Here is a 22,222-nt window from a genome sequence, read left to right on the forward strand (position 1 = left end):
ACAACAAACTGAGATGCTCTGTGTATTCTGACCCCTTTCTATCAGAACCAGCATTAACTTCTTGAGCAGTTTGAGCTCCAGTAGCTCGTCTGTTTGATCGGACCACACGGGCCAGCCTTCGCTCCCCATATGCATCAATGAGCCTCGGCCGCCCATGACCCTGAGGCCAGTTCTCCACTGTTCCTTCCTTGGAGCACTTTTAAAAATTATAAACACAACACTTTTGTTTTTGCCCCCATTTTTCATGAGCTGAACTCTGTCTAAATCTGTGTTAGTGAGCACTTCTCCTTTGCCGAGATAATCCATCCACCTCACAGGTGTGGCATATGAAGATGCTGATTAGACAGCAGGATTATTGCACAGGTGTGCCTTAGGCTGGCCACAATAAAAGGCCACTCTAAAATGTGCAGTTTTACTGTATTGGGGGTCCGAAATCGAGTCAGTATCTGGTGTGACCACCAATGCCTCACGTAGACACATCTCCTTCGCATGAAGTTGATCAGGTTGATGATTGTGGCCTGTGGGATGTTGGTCCACTCCTCTTCAATGGCTGTGTGAAGTTGCTGGATATTGGCAGGAACTGGAACACGCTGTCCTATAAGCCGATCCAGAGCATCCCAAACACGCTCAATGGGCGACATGTCCAGTGAGTATGCTGGCCATGCAAGAACTGGGATGTTTTCAGCTTCCAGGAATTGTGTACAGGTCCAAAATGGGGCGGTGCATTATCATGCTGCAACATGAGGTGATGGCCATGGATGAATTGCACAACAATGAGCCTCAGGATCTCATCACGGTATCTCTGTGTATTCAAAATGCCATCAATAAAATGCACCCGTGTTCATTGTCCATAACATACGCCTGCCCATACATAACCCCATCGCTACCATGGGCCACTCGATCTACAACGTTGACATCAGCAAACCACTGACCCACACGACACCGTACCACCGTCTGCCATGTACAGTGAAAACCGGGATTCATCCGTGAAGAGAACAGCTCTCCAAAGAGCCAGACGCCATCAAATGTGAGCATTTGCCCACTCAAGTCGTTTATGACGATGAACTGCAGTCAGGTCGAGACCCCGATGAGGACGACGAGCATGCAGATGACCTTCCCTTTTAGACAGTTTGTGCAGAAATTCTTTGGTTATGCAAACCGATTGTTGCAGCAGCTGTCCGGATCATGGAGGTGAAGATGCTGGATGTGGAGGTCCTGGGCTGGTGTGGTTACACGTGGTCTGCGGTTGTGAGGCCGGTTGGATGTACTGCCATATTCTCTGAAACGCCTTTGGAGACGACTTATGGTAGAGAAATGCACATTCAATTCACGGGCAACAGCTCTAGTGGACATTCCTGGAGTCAGCATGACAATTGCACGCTCCCTCAAAATTGCATTCTTCTTCCACAAGGAGTTTGGAGTCATGGCATTTGTTTCCAGGCGGACCATTAAAGGAACACGCCGACTTTTTGGGATTTTAGCTTATTCACCGTATCCCCCAGAGTTAGATAAGTCTATACATACCATTCTCATCTCTGTGCATGCCATAACTGACGAATGTCTGACACACCCACCGCTAGCCTAAGTTAGAACAAAGACTGGAGGTAAACGGCTCCATCTAGCCTACTGCTCAATAAGTGACAAAATAACGCTAACATTTTCATACATACCTGTTGTGAAGTGTATAGTTACATCGTGTACTAAGGCGACGGAAAATGAAAAGTTGTGATTTTCTAGGCCGATGTGGCTAGGAACTATACTCTCATTCCTGTGTAAAAATCAAGGAACTTTGAGCCGTACCATGGGTGCAGTGGCGCAATGATATTACACAGCGCCTGAAAATAGTCCCCAGCACGCTCTCTGTGCAAGCAGGTTGTCATGTTGGTTATGTTGACAGAAGTTAGCCTATTTTAAGGTGCTGCTTTAAATATCATTGCCCCTGTGCACCCATGGTAAAGTTCATTGATTATTACGCAGGAATGAGAGGATCGTTCCTAGCCATATCAAAACAAAGACAGGAAACAGAATAAATGTAAAAAGAAAACACAGGGAACACGTGACAGGAATCATCATCATACAGACTAATCCAGAATCCTTAAATCAAACACACTCAGAGTCTGTATGAAGTTTTAGTGACGTTCTGCATCTATTCCAGAGTCAAGACTTTCTTGCAATGCTGAGATGGCTGATAGCCCTTCTACACGTCCGTAACTAAAATAGTGAATTAATTATAGCAGTTGTAGTGTTTTCAGAGCGGTGATCTCACTGTTGAGGCTTGGAAACATGTTTCTTAGAACTGTTTCAGTTTCAGTGACCATCTGACCCCAGTTTAGACTGATGATGGCATTTCCTCTTCTTTCTTTAGCGATGGGCGTCTGCATGACATTCGCATCTGTCTTTTCAGTAGCATAAGTTTTGTTTCTTTAATAAATGGAAGTTGAACCAGGCATTAACACAAGCTGCATCCAAAATCACATACTTCCATATTATTTAAAGGAATCAGCCAGGCTCCACCACCACCCAATCACAACGCTCCAGATCACCAGAGTACTAATCACCCACACCTGCACCTCATCTCCTCATCAGCACGGACACACTAGCTGTGTCCCAAAGTGAAGGTCGTGGCCTTCGAAGTGCACGAAGGGCTGAACCGAGGGACAGGGTTGCCAGGTCTGCATAACAAAACCCCTCCAATTGCTAATCAAAAGTAGCAGAATCATGGCCAAAATTAGCCAAAATGCGCCAAAACCCAGGGGCGGGCGGTAGTAATATTGCTAAAGTAAAGAAAACTTAAACCTGTGGACTATAGGCTACAAACAAACCACAGCAACAGTAAATGCAGCCCAATTCCAGACTTGGCAACACTGAACCGAGCGTTGTTAAATGGGCTATAGCAGGTGTGTGTGACAACTGACAGCGGATGTTCATGAGGAGATTTTAAAAAGAGAAATGGAGCAGAAAAGTTATTTTTTTTTTTTGCTTTTTATGAGTTTTATTGGATTTTGACATGCTTCAAAGCCTGAAGATTGGAGACCGGACCATTATTATATTTGCATTATTCCTCATCCCGGTCCAGCTCCACCAGCGTCTCCTGCTCAGCTCAATAAAAGTGTACATACAAATGTTTTCTTCTGTTTTAGCTGTTAGTTTAAATTTCTGTTGTTTCTGATGCAGTTAAATTGTAGGCCTATAAATAGTTATAAAAAGTACTTTAAGTAATGTATAGACCAAATTAATTTCATTTACACATTTTAATTTACATGACAAGAAAATAAATGTTTGAACATATGAACATATATGAATTTGTTTAATGTACAAATTATAACTTGCATTACAAAAATAAACAATGTACAGAACAACCACTTCTCTTTTATTTAGCCTACACATTTCAAGTTAACGAAAATGAACAATAGACAGCAATTACTTTGTTACATTTACAAATAACTTGCATTTAAAAAAATAGGCTAATATAGAAAAATTCTTCTGTGCATCCCGGCCACGACTTTACATTCAGCCTTTGGAGGAGACTTTCGGTAATGGACTGTCGTCAGAGAGCGACATTCATTCATTCATTCATATGAAATTCTTTATTTTGCAGTAGTAAAGTCTATTTTTCTCTGTGACATTTTTAAGCTACGGTGTTGACAGTAGCCTATGATAAGAAAATTAAATAAAATGATTGCATGGCCAACATAGCCTATTACGTTTTTTATCCACACTCTCTTTCTTTCTGTAGGGGAAAATTTAAAAGAGAGATTCTGGAAATGAAATCTAAATTTAGCAGGATCGGTCGGGTCGGGGAATAAAATAATTTATAGCGGGTGAGCACGGAGTGAATTTTAAGCGTGAGCAGGAGGATGTGGTGCGGAATAGATCATATAGCGGGATGAAAAAACAGCCCAGCGCAGATCTAATTTATATTTAAAGAACGTGCAGAAAAAAGAAAGCTAAAAGAAAAAAGAAAGAAAAAGCGAAAAGGGGGGAGAATGGACTGATTCCTCTTCTTGAGAGAATGGTTGAGAAATAAAAAAAAGTTTATCTTTGGGTTGCTCAGGGCAGGGAACTGGGGACTGTGTGAATGCCACCACTAAAGGTTTTGTTTACTTCAAGTTCAAGCGGTTGCGCTGTTGTGTTCAATAGTATCTAGTCTACACTTGAGTTACCGTCCGCTACCGTCTTTCACTGGGAAATTTAATACAGTGATGGTTGACTCCTTCGTCTTCCGTGTTGGTTCCTCATCGTCCTCTCCTCGTCTGTCTCCATCCACCGGTTTCTACACCACTGTGTCTTCTCCTTCATTCCCAGCTTCATCATCCATGATCTCCTCGACCTTCCTCTCCAATCAGCATCTATACCATTATTCCAGTTTATCTAAATAAACCTCTTTTATATTCATCCCTGGTTCTGTGTCTGTGTACCATAACAATTATATAGTAGGTGAAGACAGTACGTGACAAAAGAAGTGTGTCTGAAATCTACTTCTTCCGGTGAGATTCTGAAGTGTGCATATGATGGACACTTTACTATCCCATGAGGCCACGGGAGAGGATTTATGAGTGGAGTGAAGCGACAACTGACGCTGGAGGGTCACATGATGAAGACATGTAATCATTTTTAGCCTTTGGCTGTACAGTGTTTACTGTAGTGTTATATTGTATGTGTCGACACACTCTCTATGTGTCTGAAGTGAACAAATATCCTTATACTCAAACTTTAAGTTGGTGAAATTAATAAATATAATATTGATCACCATATTTGTAACAAACATCACAGGAAAGGTGACATATTAAACACAATTGCAGAGGTTTTATTAATAAAATGAGTAGCAATCATTCAAAAATGAAAAATAAAATGCTAAAAACAAACAGGTATGAACAGATACAAGAATCATGAAGGGATCTCCATCAGAACAGAGAGAGGATTTTACACAGTCTGAGTCTGTCCATTACTGAATTTAACATTATATTTAAAGCAGTTTATATACACAACACAAGAACATGACCTTTAACACTGGAAGTATCCATAAAATCCACATAAATAAAACTAAATATAGCCTTTTATTTGTAAATCAATTGTAATCTAAACTTGATGGTGTCACTATTTCTTCAGGGTGACGAGAGTGTGTTCTTTGTTTTCTAAGAAGAGGAAAATAAAACTATGACCTCAATATGTTTTTGCTATTTTAGATATTGTTGAAGATTTGCTCAAAACTCACCAGTATTTTATTCTTATATTGTAGGCATCTCTATTTCCTCTGGGCGCTGCGAGTCCTTCCTCCCTGCAAAATAAAGCCATTGACTGAGCTCTCGTATAATCAAAATATAAAGCCATTGACTGAGCTCTCATATAATTCAAAATATTGTTCCAGATCAGATGAGTGTGAATGATCAGATTGTGTGCGGCTCAAACTCACCAGCTCTTCTTGCACAGATGATCTGAAGAAGAATCACAGTCGGAGCAGCAAACACTGCCATCTCAACAATACTCACAATCACTGCAGGAAACATGAGAGGAAGAGGAGAAGCTGAAGTCAAGAGGATTCAACTCATTCACAGACGGACTGATAGTTTGAGTGATATAAAGCTGTCAGAATAAATGAACTTGTCTACCTCTGATTAATAATCCAGCAGTTACGCCTGAGAATAAACAGGGAGAATAATCACAAGAGATGATGAGTGATGTTTTCTCAGTGATGGGATTTACGCACATCTCATATTCACATACAGGTTGGTCACAGTAATATATATATATATTTCCTTTTTGTTGTGAATATATTAACTAGGGGTGTAACGGTACACAAAACTGACGGTTCGGTACGTACCTCGGTTTTGAAGTCACGGTTTGGTACGAGTTCGGTATCGCAGTTTTACAAAATTGCTTTTTATTTATTTTTATTCAACAGTGGTTTACTGAAAAAATTGTAATGCTGTCAGAACGGCATTTTTCGTTTTGAATTTCATGATAAAATGGACTGAATACTTAATATGTTTGTGTGGGAACTCGGATTGAAGTGTGTTCCGCACTTAAAACAAGTCGACTGTTAACTGTTAAAGATTGCATTCGGAACCCGAACCGAACGGTTTGGTACGAATACGTGTACCGTTACACCCCTAATATTAACTTATAACCATACGCAAATCATTTTCTAAACATTTCTCATTCTCTTCACTATCAGTGAATAGAACATGAATACAGTTGCGTATACTCTTACAAAACTCGTAAATAGTGGCAAAAATAAACAGCATGAAACATAATACAAAGTATATAAACGCCTTTAGCTTTTCCACATGGTGAAAACCATATTACCGTTACTCGTTCCGTTGGGCCCGGCTGCCGTGTGCTCCGCTCGTGTACATGCACTAACATGCTTAAAATAAAACTTTCACTCTCTTTCAACTAATACCTACACATACCATCAACATTTAAACTTGTTTTCTAAATGCACTATAATCACTTTCACGAGTTCACACTTACATCAAATTAAATAGAATAAAGATTATGCGTATTTGGCGTGCTGTCCGGGGGAGGAATTTTGGCCCGAACTCAGAGTACCCCCCCGTGATAGAGATAGTCTAGAACTAGACTGTATTATATTATGGATTGTGTTGACGTCTAATAAGAGTTTATTTAGAATCAAAGTGGGGTGCTGGAGGAATGCTAAAATAAAAACGGTCAACGAAAGAAGGTAAATCTGCTATATATATATACACCTCTTATCGTTGATTAAATCGATTAGCTTGATGTGCTCCACTCGTGTTTAATTAGGTTTAATTATCTGAACGTGCTCCTCCCGAAATGTGTTAATAAAACATCACTTAGTGATCGGTTACCTGAGAATAAACAGGGAGAATAATCACAAGAGATGATGAGTGATGTTTTCTCACTGATGGCATTTACTCATATGAGGCGCCTCTCGCAATCTCACCTGAGAACGTTCACCCGTATGGAGAAACTCTCACAATACAGTCTGAGACACACACACACACACACACACACACACACACACACACACACACACACACACACACACACACACACACACACACACACACACACACACACACACACACACACACACACTGCCCCTACCCCAAAATCCAATACCCATCACAGGAGACATTCTGCATTTTTACATTTTCAAAAAACCTCACTTAGTCTGATTTATAAGATGTTTTCCTCATGGGGACCAAAAAATGTCCCCACAAGGACGAGGATTTCGGATATTGCCATCTTTGTGGGGACATTTTTGTGGTCCCCATAACGTAGGGTTTACCAGGCCACACGCACACACACACACACACACACACACACACACACACACACACACAGCTCAAGAAAAATAAGAATCAATATAGACTGTGAAAAAGCTACACGTTCCATGCGGGCTCATTATCATCAGCATTTCTGTAAAAGTTGTTCTTGGCCTTCAGTTGTCCAATCCTGTTCCTGGAGATCTACCTTCTGGATCAGGGTTCAGACTTAACTCTACAGGATGGTAGATCTCCAGGAACAGGATTGGGCAGCCCTGAGATATGGTGTGAATCCTGCATTATCAATAAATTTTACTCACCATTGTTACTTTGACAGAACAACACTTGTCAAGTAAGGCTGACAAGACACTTTATTAAAGGGGTGGTAAAACACATTCTTTTGAAGGCTTGACTGTGTTTGTGGGGTGCACTGTAACATGTGTTCATGCTTCGTTTAAAAAAAAATTGCTTTATTTTTCATATATTTGACCTTTATTCTACACTGCTCTGTCCCTCCTTGTAAAACGGTCTGATGCTTTCCGGGTTGTATGAAGCCAGTCCCTCAAAAATACGCAGTGGGCTCTGATTGGTTAGCTGGCCCAGTGTGTTGTGATTCGCTAACCGCAGTGCACGTATGTCGGAAACGTCACGCCCCTTACCTTTACCGGAGGCTGTGCTTTGGTCAGTGTTAGAAACAACGGCGTCAATAAAACCATACCAATCTGAGCCCGAATCAGACCCAGAACATTTGAGTGAAGATGATCGAGCACAACCTGTTCAGTCCTCCAGAGTAAAGACTGCGGATCTATAATGATCGCTACTGAATGGCACTTTAACTTTTGTATTTTTAGAACGATTATAGCCAAATATCTGTCACAAGAACTAACCCAAAACAAACACTAAGCACTGGCTTAAACTAGTAAGTTAGCCAAATCACACACAGAACCATGTTTAGCATGCCTGTAGATAAACAATACATAAAAGCTCTAATCAAAGAATCATTTACACTAATGTCAGGTTCGCTGTTGAGATTTTAACGTTAGTGTTTGTAACATTAGGTGTTCGTCAGATAACGTTAAGTATGAATGAGCATTTAACAGACTGGTTTGCAGAACAGCGTTGTCATCTGTTTACTTCCTTGCTACAACCTATTACAGGAAAACACATCGATGAAAAATAAATCAGACTTACAGGGTGTGGCCCGTGAACAGCTTCTGTTTGTAAATCCAGCTTTCAGGACAAGCCGTTGTGCATATCCTGTATTGAACTCGCGAAGTTTGTGGAAGTTTGTGTTGTCCTCCGTGAAATGTGCAGCGCGCGCGTCATGCATCCACGCACCGGCAGTGTTTTTTTCACGCAGCTGACGTTGTGCAAATCTGGCATTGAAATCGCGAAGACGGTGGATGTTCTCCTACGTGGATGTGCTGCAGGAGCCCTTCGCGCGCCTGATTCCCGCTGACTCAAACACACGTGCATATAACATGTTTTATTTTAAACGCTCTGCAACGCACCCCCGTCCCTATGAAGGCTGAACAGAGCAAGTACCCCAGACCTGCAATCCGGATGAAAATAACAGCGTTTCCTCGGCATCGCGGCAACAACACTCCAGCCTAACTATACCACAACAGCGCCGCGATACAAAATGGCCTCACCCCCCCTTATTTCATATTCCCCGGAGGAGGGGTTTATGTAAATATTGGGCCTGGTGATGTCAGCAAAACCTGGGTGAATGTGTAGTAGTCCCTAGCGGCCGTTTGCTGTAGTCCTTAGAAACTGATTTCTTTAAAAGCAAATATCTCCCTTTGCTTTAAACTTTGAACGTTGTAACTTTGCAGATGTTGTTTATGCTCAAGCAGCAACATTACACGTTAGCTAAAGTTAGAAAAGTGAAATCGTGGTTTACCACCCCTTTAAACAACTCTTTCAAATAAAGTTCAAATTCAAGGGACGAGAGGATTCAGTGAAACTCATATCAGTGAAAGTTTTATTTTTTTAAACGGTACCTTCTGTAGAAGTTACTGGAGTGTTTATAGTGGAGTTTGTGAAGTGGACTGGAATCACTGGTGTTGTTGGATCAGCTTGAGCTGTAAAGGATGAATGTTTGTTCAGATGATTCATAATTATATTTTTACTTTGATCATCACATTACATAAAAAAGTTTTTTTTTAGTTTTTTTAGTGTTACTGCAGGGCTATCAAGTGTCACGCATTGAGCGTGACAGTCACTCCTTTTGGTCTTTTGTCACGCACTCCCACCACACATTGTATTTCTCACGCAGAAAAACTATTCATCATATATTTAATATGCAGGGCCGTTTGAAGGAACACACAGACACACACCCGCACGAACGCAAAGCCGACAGGAACCACAGCATATGCCATAAAGTTTAAGTTCACCCACACTTTATATAAATAAAAAAGGTTTACAGTGCAAATACTGCTGTTGCATATAATGTGCATAAAATGTGAACATTTTCAACAATTAAACATTTGCAAAAAAACACCATTGTACCGTAAAAACATTTTTTGTAAAGCTTTAAGAAACCATTTTTAAAACATCTATAAACATTACATAGTTAGACGGACCAGATATTCCTAACACTTGTTGGTTTGTAAACTGTCTATAAACATTATCTGGATGGTTATTATAAAGTTGCAACAGATGACTATAATACCTTGTTAAATAGTTAATAAACAGTACCAGTAAAACATGTGGGTTGTCCTGATACTGTACTTCAAAATGTAACAGTGTAAAAATTGCCACACAGAATAAAGTAACTGTTCAAGATCCATTGGTAACTTATAAAAATAATGTCATATTTGCAAACTGTCACTACCGTATATATCCCATGAAAAAATTATGTTCCTCTTATAATGATAGTTAATATAGACTGCTATCTGAACTATTCCAGGTTATTTATGCATAGCATAAATAATAGTTAGTATAGCATGCTATGCCACTTTCATCAAAACCTATTACAAAGTCAAGTCAACTTTATTTATATAGCGTTTTTAACAATGCAGATTGTCATCAGTTCATATAAAGCTATAGCAATATCATTAAATACGATAAACAGTGATTCTGGAACAGATCTGCGTCTTCCTTATCTAGTTAAAAAACATATTACAGTATGTAAACATATTCCGTCCGTTCAAAAAAAAGTTGCACTAACTGTTCGTTACAAGCAGCATTTGTCAGGCAGGTAAGTTAGCTAACATAAACATATTTTTGCTAGCCTACCTGCTGCAAAATTACACAGTTTTTGTACAAGACAAGTAGAGCTATTTTATCCAGTGTCATTTATCACTTACCACTATCTTGTTTTTTCTTATCCTCCTCTTCCTTTCTCTTTTTTCTTTTCTGGCTTCCTGAAGCATAATTCCGCTTCATGATGACTGCCGAGGAGGTTTTGTATTTTGCCGTCAGCAGAGATCGCGTGATTGGCTGGCTGCTGTCAGCGACTACTGAGAGGGGCCCCTTAAGAGGGTTCCCGATAACAGTGTCATTGCACTTTACTGCATTGACTATCAAAGGGGCGCTCACACAGTTTGTCGTTGCATTTTATTTTTAACCTGTCATTGTCTTGGGGCCCCAGGCCAGCTCGGGGCCCCAAGCAATTGCTTGGTTTGCCTGCCTTGTCGCGACGGGCCTGTTAATATGCACCGATGCCCTAAATGTATCTGGCCGCGCCGCTCACTCTATGGAACCGGGCAGGAATCAAAGCGCGTCTCCCCTGGAGTTCTTAGTCGAGCCTGCCACTTATCAGCCAATCAAAAAATAAAGAAAGAGACTACACAATAGCCAATCAGAAAACAGCATTATTGTATCTGGGTAAGATTTAACGCAACAACCAATGAAAAAAGCATATCCTCGTTCACCCACTGAGAAACCACTGGAGCTCCGAGTATCACTTTGAGTAAGTCATGATCTCCTGTTTTAATGTTACAACGAATTCACAACTTGTTTGACACAAACAATGACAACTTGACTGCTATTAGATAATGTTTCCCACATAATCAGCGTCAGTTTTTCATGAGTGTCCAACAGTTATACCCTGTTCACTGACAACACCTGCTCAGAACAAAAGTAGTCTAGGCCTAATGAAGGAGGATATTATACTGTGTATGCCAATTCAGGGTGCATGAAATGTTTTGAATGTGGGGATGTGGGGCACAAGCGTCTTGTGTGCCCGCACAGAAAACAGGTTGAACGCACAGAAAGCCAGATTGAACAAGTGTATGATGCTGTTAGGCAAGAAGTGATTTCACCTTCTAGTAAGTCTACGACTCAGGGAGAACAAATGCATGGTGGAGTTAAAGGTGAACTATGTAGGATTTTTGCAGTAAAATATCCAGAAACCACTAGGCCAGTGTTATATATTTTGTTCATTTGAGTACTTAGAATATTCCAAATGTTTTCAACTATTTGTAAATCGAGAGAAAATTGCTATTTTAACCAAGGAACCGGGACGTGTGAGCTATGCGTGTGAGGGAGTCGCCTGTCGATTGCGTCATATCTGCGTCACCCTCGGTTTCCGGTTTTATTCAGTGAAACACTTTACTCTCACTGCATTGTGAACAAGTGTCATAGCAGCCGCCGAGCGAACGTCATAACTTCCTTTTCAACACACTCAGATATATCTAATACGATAAACAGAGTTGCGTTACCTCATATTCATGACTGGAAAAGAGGAAGTGGCGCCGGCAACCGTGTCATAATAAAAGTCCCGCCGGCGACTATGCCATAATAACAGTCCCGCTCTTCAATCGCTCCTGCGGCCTTGCTCAGCTCCACAACACTCGGTCCTGCTCTGCTTCAGACTACAGTTATGTTAATAATCGCATCCATGAACATGATTTCTGCCCGAGTCCTATCCTGACTGTTTCCCACCGGCTGTGAGGTGAAGACCACATGTCCCGAGATTCTGCGCTCAAACGTGCCGTCATCAAACTACGCCTTTGTTTTGAACAGGCGACCTCTAGTGGACGGAAAAGTTACATAGTGTAGCTTTAATGAGAATGTGGAGTTGGTGAAGGAAGGAGAGGATAGTCTTCCGGGGCCATCATTTTTTGTTGAAAATGCGGTGTTGTTTTCAAAAGATGTTGAAAACACAGAGGAAAAAACTAGTGAAAGTGAGCACCTTGAACAGAATGTTTTAGCTGCAACTCTGGAGAAGGAAGTGTTTTCTTTTTCGAATGATGGGAATCAAGCGGAAAGTGATGCTGAAGAGATGGAACAGGATGAGTCAGATGGAGAAGGATTTGATGGACCAAATAGGTTGAAAGATTTGTATTCTCTAGAGGAAATTAATAATTTCCTTGATGAAACATTTGGACAGTCTGTTAAGGTGGATGAGTACTTCGATGATGCAGAAAAATTTATTAGGTCAGTCGCAATATTGCAAAAGATGGTTAGTTTTGAGTTATTAGATGGACGGAAGCGGTATCGGTTGAGGAAACATTGCTCAGTGAAAAAGACAACCAGATCAAATAAAACTAGAAAATGCAAAAAAGTTTTAGTAAAAAATAAGTGATGTCAGCCTTGATCTCATTGCACTTTTTGTATCTATTTTTCCTCTGTCTGTCCCTCTTTTTCTTTTTCTCTATGGGGAGTTTAAGAGTGGGATCTTTAAATATAAATGGTGGGAGGGATAGACAGAAGAGAGAAATGGTTAAGGAGATAGTCAAAATTAATAGACTTGATGTGATATTTCTACAAGAAACCCATAACACGAAGAAAGAGGAAGTTGATTGGGGTCTATCTTGGGGTGGTCAACTTTTCTTAAATCATGGGAGTAATGTTAGTGGAGGGGTAGCAATATGGTTTTCTGGTAAAGTTAATGTTTTAAGCTCCTGTGATTTAGTAATAGGTAGAGGGCAAATGGTCAAGGCCAATATAGATGGTTCAATTTATTGTTTTATTAATATCTATGCCCCTAATATCGGGACTGAAAGAATAGTTTTTTTCAATAATATAAAACAAGCTCTTGAAATAAATGATGTTGATTATCTCATCCTAGGTGGAGACTGGAATTGTACTGTTGATTTTAATATTGATTGGCTTAATGAGGAGCCACATTTACAATCTAGTAAAAATTTAAAAAGTTTAGTGGGTCAGTTTGATTTAATAGATGCATAGAGAATTAAGTTTCCAAATGTAAAACAATATACATGGGTCAACATTTTAGATGGAAGAGTGAGTGCAGCTAGATTAGATAGATTTTATTTGTCACAGAGACTTAGATCGAAGCTGACTGATAGTGCAATTAGACCAGTTGGATTTTCTGATCATCATCTTATTATTGTGAATATTCTTTTGAAACAAGACGCTAATAGATCTTACTGGCATTTTAATAATAAATTGCTACAAGATGAACTTTTTTGTGGGAATTTCAATTTTTTTTGGCAAAAGTGGACAGAAAAAAAAACATTCTTTTGAGTCTTTAAATAGGTGGTGGGAAGTTGGAAAGGCTCAAATTAAAAATTTTTGTCAACAATATACTTCTTTTTCTTCTGTTATGTTAAAACAGGCTATAAAGGAGATTGAGGAGTCCATAAGACAGATTGAAAACAGCCTTTCAGATGGTGGGGATGCTGGCAATAATGATGTTTTGAAAACGAAAAAGATGGAGCTGAGTTCCTTGCTGCAAGAAAAAGTTAAAGGAGCCCTAGTGAGGTCAAGATATATTCAATTAAAAGACATGGATGCTTCAAGTACTTTTTTCTTCAATTTGGAAAAGACTAATGTAAAAGATCATCGCATGACATGTCTGAGATGTCCAGATGGACATGTAACAATAGATGGAGGGGAGATGAGGAGATGCGCTACTGCTTTTTATACAGAATTGTATGGAAAGGAGCAGTGTGATGAGGACTGTGTTCAAGAACTTCTAGAGGGTCTTCCTAAGCTAAGTGGAGCTGAACAAGCTGAGCTGGACAAAGAAATAAGTTTGGAGGAACTCACTATAGCTGTTAATCAGCTGACCTCAGGGCGCTCACCAGGAATAGACGGACTCAGTATTGACTTTTATAAACATTTTTGGGAAATTATAGGACCTGATGTGCATAAGGTTTGGGTGAGTTCTTTTCAAGAAAATGTACTCCCAACCTCTTGTAGACGAGCTGTGTTAACATTAATTCCTAAAAAAGGAGATTTAACTCAAATTAAGAACTGGAGACCTATTGCGCTCTTATGTACTGAATATAAAGTGCTTTCTAGACCTTTGTCTAATAGGCTGAAGCCTTATATTTGTCTTCTTGTACATATGGATCAAACCTATTGTTTCCCTGATCGGACCATAACGGATAATTTATTTTTAATGAGAGATGTTTTAGATGTGTGAAAAGTGTATGATCAGAATGTTGGAATTTTATCCCTGGATCAAGATAAGGCAAGGCAAGGCAAGGCAAGTTTATTTGTATAGCACATTTCATACACAGTGGCAATTCAAAGTGCTTTACACAGAAATGAAATAAAAATATTACAGTTATAATAGGAATTAAAAGAAATAAAAAATAAAGAAAATATTGAAAGATAAAAATAAAGAGTATAATTAAAAATAAAAATAAAAACAGGGTTAAATTTAAGCATATAAATTAAAATGCAAGCAGTTCGGACAAAGCACGTACAGTGGCACAGTGCTCATTCAGTAAATGCACAGCTAAACAGATGTGTTTTGAGTCTGGATTTGAAAGTGGCTACTGTTGGAGCACATCTGATCTGGTCAGGAAGCTGGTTCCAGCTACGGCTGGCATAATAGCTAAAGGCAGACTCTCCTGGCTTTGAGTGAACCCTTGGTATTTCTAATTGACTTGATCCTGATGATCTGAGTGATCTGTTGGGTTTGTATTTAATCAGCATATCTGCAATGTATTGAGGTCCTAGGTCATTGAGTGATTTATATACAAGTAATAGCACTTTAAAATCGATCCTAAATATAACTGGAAGCCAGTGTAAAGATCTGAGGACTGGTGTGATATGGTCATATTTTCTGGTTCTGGTCAGGATCCTGGCAGCAGCGTTCTGTATGAGCTGCAGCTGTCTAATGGTCTTTTTGGGAAGGCCGGTGAGGAGACCATTACAATAGTCCACCCTGCTGGTAATAAAAGCATGAACGAGTTTCTCTAAGTCTTGCCTGGAAACAAAGCATCTAATTCTTGATATATTTTTGAGATGATAGTAAGCGGATTTAGTTATTGCTTTGACATGACTATTGAAACTCAGGTCTGACTCCAAAATCACACCAAGATTCCTGACTTGATTTTTTTATTTCAGGCCTTTAGCCTCAAGATATGCGTTCACCTTGAGAATTTCATCTTTGTTTCCAAATGTAGTAATTTCAGTTTTGTCTTTGTTTAACTGAAGAAAGTTTTGGCACATCCAACTGTTAACTTCATCAATGCATTTACATAGAGAGTCAATGGAGCTGTAGTCATTAGGTGATAGGGCTAAGTAGATCTGGGTGTCGTCAGCATAGCTGTGGTAAGCCATTTTGTTATTCTTCATTATTTGGCTGAGTGGCAGCATATACAGATTGAAAAGGAGTGGTGCAAGAATTGACCCTTGTGGGACTCCGCATGTCATGGATGTCCACTCAGACTTATGGTCACCTATACTCACATAATAACCTCTCCCTTCTAAGTATGACCTGAACCATTTGAGGACCATTCCAGAAAGCCCAACCCAATTTTCTAGCCTGTCAAGAAGTATTTTGTGGTCAACAGTGTCGAATGCAGCACTGAGGTCCAGTAGTACCAGAATTGATGTTTTGCCTGTATCTGTATTGAGGCGAATATCATTTATAATCTTTATGAGCGCTGTCTCTGTGCTGTGATGCGGTCGGAAACCAGATTGAAAATTGTCAAAGTATCCGTTTGAGTTCAAGAATTTGTTCAGCTGACTGAAAACAACTTTTTCAATGATCTTGCCTATGAAGGGGAGATTTGAGATTGGTCTGTAGTTGCTCAGTATGGAGTTATCCAGATTTCTCTTTTTCAGGAGAGGCTTAACTACTGCGGTTTTTAGGGAGTTTGGAAAAGTCCCAGAAAGAAGTGAGGCGTTTACCACTTCGAGAAGATCTGCTTCTAAACAGTTAATCACACTTTTGAAAAAAGAAGTGGGGAGTGTGTCAAGGGCGCAGGTTGATGTTTTAAGGTGCTGTATTGTTTCTTCTAAAATTTTACCATCAATTGCTTCGAAATCAGTCATAGTAACTTTTTGAGGCTGTGGTCTGATCTGATTCACCCCAGAGAAACTCAAGGATGTGCTGATCGCATTTCTGATATTAATGATTTTCTCGGAGAAGAAGGAAGCAAACTCACTACATTTGCTGTCTGAGAGCATTTCACTGGGAATGTGACTCGGGGGGTTTGTTAGTCTCTCTACAGTAGCAAAAAGACTGCGTGTGTTGTTTATGTTTCTGTTTATAATATTTGAAAAGAAGGTCTGTCTAGCTTTGCCTAGTTCCACATTGAAAGCACGAAGACTGTCTTTATAGATCTTATAATGGACTACAAGTTTTGTCTTTCGCCACATGCGTTCCGATTTCCTGCATTGTCTTTTCATTAATTGCACTGCTGTTGAGTTTCTCCAGGGTGCTTTTTGTTTGCCACTCTTTTTCCTGGCTTTTACAGGAGCAATATCATCAATTACACCCTTAACTTTTGAGTTAAAAGAGTCAAGGAGAAAATCAACAGAGTCTGCAGATATGCTTGGTGTTAGAGATATAGCCTTCATAAACAGCACACTAGTGTTCTCATTTAAGCATCTCTTTTTGATAGAGACAGATCTAGTTTCAATGGCAGGAGAGATTGATATATCAAAGAAAATACAGAAATGATCAGACAGTGCCACATCCTTAATAACTATCGATGAAATGTTTAGCCCCTTACTGATAAGTAAATCTAGAGTGTGTCCACGATCATGTGTGGGTCCGTGAACATGTTGTGTCAAATCAAAAGTGTTAAGTACAGTCATGAGATCTTTTGTTGTACTGGATTCAGCATTGTCAATGTGAATGTTAAAATCCCCAGCAATAGCAAAACAGTCATACTCAGATGAGATTGCTGATAACAGCTCTGTAAAGTCATCAATAAAGGCCGGAGAATATTTCGGAGGCCTATAAATAATGATAAGCAGGATGCGTGGTGCACCTTTTAGCACAATGCCCAGATATTCTAGAGACAAATAGTCACCAAATGATACTTGCTTACATTGATAAACATCTTTAAATAGAGCTGCGACCCCCCCCCCCCCCCCTTCTGACTGGTCTGCAGACACTAAAAGTAAAGTTAGGAGGGGCTGTTTCATTGAGGACTGTTGCACTGTAGCTGTCTTCTAGCCACGTTTCATTTAGAAGCAAAAAATCTAGGTTGTTTGTGGATATTAAGTCGTTGACTAGAAATGATTTGTTTTTAAGTGAACGGATGTTTAAGAGTGCTAACTTAACAGTATTCATTTTAATTTTTTCCCCCATAGTAATCTTAGTTTGACAATTAACAGGCAGCAGATTAGATGGGTTTGCCATACGGCCTGAGAAAGCCTTGGACTTTCTATCACGTAACAGAACAGAAATAGAGAAAGATAGAGACACACTGGGCTCACGCATGTTTTGTAAACATTTGATAAGATTGCTGTTGACTTTGCGAGGACCCAGAACACGTCACTGAGAGCTGGAATCAGTTGTTTTTGGTGCAGATGGAGGAGGGTGTGTGCCCTGACGTTGTGACCGAAGAAATCTCACAGGAGGAGGGGCAGAGCGAGCTGGGCCCACAGTCTTTGGTGGTTGTGGGCCTTGACGCTTTTTGGTTGATATCTGGGGGCTCGCAGTGATCGAGTATGATTGTCTGTTTCCAGTATAAACAAAATCCATTTTCTCTGTGAAGCTCAGAGGCGGGGATGCTGTAGAGCGGAATAACATGTCTGGTGAGGGGGGCTGTTTCTCTGATGTTACCGGAAACTGCAATATGTTATCGTCCGGTTCAAGGAGTGACATTTCTTCCAGCCTATTGCTTATATTACATATAAGTTTTAAAATTTCACCAGTATCACTCCTGATGGTCCCCATTTTTACCAGTGCCTCCACAGACTCCACAGTATGGGCTGAGATGTTACTGTTTAGTTCCTCGATCTGTGTCATTTGGAGCAGTTCTAATTCGTCACAGTCTATCTGTGGTGAGCTCTGAGGGCGGGGCTCAGCTGGGAGTGTGTCCATGAGAAGTGGTTGTTGTGGCTGCGTGGTGTTATCATTGTCCTTGTGGGGTGTATCAACCGCATGTCCATTCAGATGCTGAAATGAAGTCCTGTGATCGTACTTTACTGGTGTGTGTGTGCCATCCAGGTTGAGTGGGTTAGCACACACAGCTGAAGGATGATGAAGGGAAAAATAAATATTGTCCTTTAGCACTCTTGCACCGAGTTTGTTTGGGTGGAGGCCATTTGATGTAAACAGTTGTCTCTGACTCCAGAAGAGATTAAAATTGTCGATAAAGTTCACTCCCTTCATGTTGCAGGTTTTTTGCAGCCATGTATTAAGCCCAAGTAGCCGTGAAAACCTATTTGTTCCTTTTGCTGGAAGTGGTCCACTGATGAACGGCTGAACTTTCAGTTTTCTAAGTGTTTCAAAAAGTTCATTAAAATCCCTCTTAAGGAGTTCTGACTCCTCTCTCTGAATATCGTTCTTTCCCACATGAATGATGAGTCGATTTGCAGTCTTGTGTTTCATCAGAATGTTCTTAAGTTCTCTGTTGACATCAGAAACTTTAGCTTGTGGAAGGCAGCATGTAGTTGTATCCCTGCTGCTAATGTTTCTGATTGTTGAGTCGCCCACTATCAGAGTCCTGGGCTCGGCTGCAGTCTGAGCTGAGGGCCGCTGTCTGCTTGACCTTGAGCGCCTGTTAGCATTAGTGTTAGCTGCGGGCTGATTCAATCTGTGTTCGGTCACATTTATCACGTTTGGGGATTCCTCACCCACATTCATTAGCACTTCAAATCTGTTTTCAAGATGTATATTTGGTGGTAGAAAACTAGTGTTTGCAATCCTTGTGTCTGGGGTAGAGCATGCTACTGCGGCAATATGTGATGCTCGTGACAATCTGATGTCTCGAGTGCCTTTGGGTCTTGCTCCCTGTTTGTTCCATTGATTAGTGTGTTGATCAGTTACTTGTTTCTCTACATGTTGAGTAGCACTACATTTATGGGACTCACCGGCAGTGTGCAGAGGGCGATCATGATGAAGCTCTGCTGTGTGTTTCGTCTGGTTGGATGGTTCCGCAAATAACTTTGTTTCAAGAACTGCAATCCTTTGTAAAAGTCTGTGGCAGTTTGTGCAGCAAGTAGATTCTAGAAGAGGCATTTTCTTATCCTTTTGAATGTAGGCAGCTGTGTTTTCCCTTCTCCGGAATGTAAGCTGAAGGCAGTGGGAGGCTGGTCGGTTGAAATATTCCGCTTTTTGTTTAGGAATTCAGTCACCAGAGTTTCTAATTTTATCATTGGAGTCAAGCTTTGTCGTTTGAGCAATGTGCTGATTTGCTGAAGTTGTAAAATATAGAAGCGATAGAGCAAAGCGCGGAGCAGTAAGCAAGAGCCTCCGAACAGTAGCGAAGCAGGAAGTAGGAAGTCAAATCCAACTTCCTGATAAAGCCTTCGACAGAATAGATCATAGTTTTCTGTTTTAAAGGCTTTTGGTTTCGGAGAGAATTTTATAGCCTGGATAAGTCTTCTTTATAAGAGTGCTTCATGCATGGTTAAAGTGGGAAGAGGGCTTAGTCGACCAATACCAGTAGAAAGAGGAATAAGGCAAGGTTGTCCTATTTCTGGACAGCTTTATTCGCTAGTGGTTGAACCTCTTCTGTGTTTTTTAAGGAATCATTTGACTGGTTTCGTTTTACCAGGCTGTAAATTTGACTCTTCTTTAGTTGTATCAGCATATGCTGATGATATCAGTGTATTTGTTAAAAATGATGATGATGTATGTACAATTATAAAGGCTTTGAAGTGTTATGAGAAGGCTTCCTCATCAAAAGTCAATTGGGATAAAAGTAAGGCTTTAAAAGTGGGAAAATGGGAAGGGGAAAAGATACCTCTTTTACCCGTGGGTTTGAAATAGGGAACTAATGGGTTAAAAGTGTTGGGTATTTTTTTTGGCACACAACAATTTCAGGAAAATAACTGGGAGGGAATAATGGAGAAGGTGTGTGCAAAAATGTCAAAGTGGAGATGGTTGTTGCCCCAGATGTCATACAGGGGACGTGTATTAGTGATCAATAATCTGGTTGCTTCCATGCTTTGGCATAAATTTATGGTTTTAAATCCACCAAACGTTTTAATTCAACGTTTACAAAAGAAAATGGTGGATTTTTTCTGGTCAGGCTGACATTGGATTAGAGCTGCAGCCCTTTATCTTCCTCTTTGTGAGGGGGGCCAGGGACTTGTTGACTTATCCTCACGTATAGTGACTTTTAGATTGAAGACCGCACAGAGATTTTTATATGGTTTGAGATGGCATGAAACTGCGAAGATGCTTCTTCAGAAGGCAGGGAGGCTGGGTTACAACAAGCAACTTTTTCTGCTAAAAACTGAGGAAGTGGATTTGGGAGGTTTAGCCTCTTTTTATGACTCAGTTTTACAGGCATGGCAGATTTTGAAGGTATCAAGAGATTCAACTGCCTTGCCTGGTATGTGGATCTTTGAAGAGCCACTTTTTTATAATGAACTTTTTTGTGCCAGGTCTTTAAAGTCTGCAAGCCTACGTTCAGCATTGAGAGAGGCAGGTGCACAAAGTTAGGCCATCTCTTTAAGGCGATGCACTCATCTCTAGTTGAGTTGGGGCAATTGGCCAATATAAGATCGGAAAGACTGATTCAAAAAATAGTGCAAGAGGTCTGTGAGTCATTGCCACATTCACTAAAGGAGTTTGCTAGTGATCCTGATGTCATTGGTCAATGGGAGGATGGGTGTGAATACATTTTCCCATTTCTTGATGTTTCCCCCACGGTGGAAGAGAGGCTGTGTTCAGAGAATGGTTATCTTTCTTTTTCAAATGTGCAACTAGGTTCTTTTGAAGAACTGGGAAAGAAACAAACTTATATTCTGTGTGTAAAGGTACTCCATATGAGATCTCTGGAAGGAATGAAAGCATCGAGGTGGTTAGATTTTTTTGGCCCAGATCAGTGTGTAAAAGGCTGTTGGAGATCTTTGTATAAACTTCCAAATGATAAAAGACAGGAGACCTTCAATGGAGGATAATACATGGGGCAATAGCCTCTAATAAAAATGTAGCACATTTAGATCCCAGTCAAGGGGTGGACTGTCCTTTTTGTACCCAAAATGAAACTTTGGTGCATTTATTTTGTGGATGTCATAGGTTAGGATTGTTATTTAATTTATTAGAACAGTGGTGTTTGATTTGGGGAGAATGTTTTTCTTTTGTTTTGTTTGTTTTTGGACCAAAGTATTCTGTAAAGCAAAAACACAAACATGTTCTGATGAATTTAGTTTTTGGTGTGGCTAAACTTTCTATATGGATTTCAAGGAAAAATATGATCCAGAATAGAGGGTCAAAAGAGGTAAATGGTGTCTTTATAGGACTATTAGCAGCTCGACTTAAAATTGAATATGCTTATCACAAGTTGACTAACAATTTACAGGCTTTTATTAAAAAATGGGCTGTTAAAAATGTTCTATGTACTGTTGATGATGAAGGAGAGTTGCTTTTATCATTTTAATAATTTATAAAAAAAAAAAATGTGATGAAAATGTGATGTAATATTGTTGATGTTTTTTTGTCACTTAAAGTAATTAAAAGATACTTTTCAATCAATCTCTCTCTCTCTCTCTCTCTCTCTCTCTCTCTCTCTCACTCACACACTCACTCTCTCTCTCTCTCTCTCTCTCTCACACACACACACACAGAAAAAATGAAAAGGTAAATTTAGGTTTTGAAGGCTTGTTTTAAAGAAGACACTCAGCAGATT

General features: G+C 40.0%; 1 protein-coding gene across 1 annotated transcript in view; it reads right to left on the bottom strand.

The window, feature by feature from the left end:
* LOC307126510 (uncharacterized protein) overlaps positions 1-22,222 on the bottom strand; it is a 65,333-nt gene that overhangs the window by 38,693 nt on the left and 4,418 nt on the right. The gene's annotated exons all lie outside the window — the stretch shown is intronic.

This window comes from Gobio gobio (assembly GCF_949357685.1).
Source record: "Gobio gobio genome assembly, chromosome: 1".
Lineage (NCBI taxonomy): Eukaryota > Metazoa > Chordata > Actinopteri > Cypriniformes > Gobionidae > Gobio > Gobio gobio.